This window comes from Haematobia irritans, chromosome 2 (assembly GCF_050003625.1).
Source record: "Haematobia irritans isolate KBUSLIRL chromosome 2, ASM5000362v1, whole genome shotgun sequence".
In the NCBI taxonomy this organism is placed as follows: domain Eukaryota; kingdom Metazoa; phylum Arthropoda; class Insecta; order Diptera; family Muscidae; genus Haematobia; species Haematobia irritans.
Window position 1 is genome coordinate 208,051,090 of NC_134398.1, and position 1,109 is coordinate 208,052,198.

A 1,109-nucleotide genomic window follows, 5' to 3' on the forward strand; every position below is an offset into this window, starting at 1 on the left:
AAAAACCTCAAGGGTATGTAAACTTATGTGAGACTGTGTATATATATATGTATATATATATATATATATATATATATATATATATATATATATATATATATATATATATATATATATATATATATATATATATATATATATATATATATATATATATATATATATATATATATATATATATATATATATATATATATATATATATATATATATATATATATATATATATATAGGAGTTTTAACAATTGTCCAATTGACAATTGAAATTTTTAAACAGATTTTTTCTCTGATTCAATTACAAAATTAATTCACCTACGAAAATTATAGTATCTATCACAGTTTTAATTGGGCATAAAAAAAAAGATACTTGACTAAAAAATTAATTGAATTTTGCAATCAACATCAATCAAAAATTTAATTTTAGACAATTACAATTAAACAATTATCTGGATTATTTAGGATGGGGGGTACATAAACTTTGTCATTCCTTTTGAACACATCGAAATATTGCTCTAAGACCCCATAAAGTATATATATTCTGGGTCGTGGTGAAATTCTGAGTCGATCTGAGCATGTCTGTCCGTCCGTCCGTCCGTCTGTTGAAATCACGCTAACTTCCGAACCAAACACGCTATCGCCTTGAAACTTGGCACAAGTAGTTGTTATTGATGTAGGTCGGATGGTATTGCAAATGGGCCATATCGGTCCACTTTTACGTATAACCCCCATATAAACGGACCCCCAAATTTGGCTTGCGAATCCTCTAGCAAATTTCATCCCATCCAGCTGAAATTTGGTACATGGTGTTGGTATATAGTCTCTAAAAACAATGCTAAAATTGGTCCACATCGGTCCATAATTATATATAGCACCTATATAAACCAATTCCCAGATTTGGCTTGCGGAGCCTCAAAGAGAAGCAAATTTCATCCGATCCGGCTGAAATTTGGTACATGATGTTGGTATATGGTCTCTAACATCCATGCAAAAATTGACCCACATCGGTGCACAATTATATATAGCCCCCACATAAACCGATCCCCAGATTTGGTTTACGGAGTCTCTAAGAGAAGCAAATTTCATCAAATCCGGTTGAAATTTGGATCATG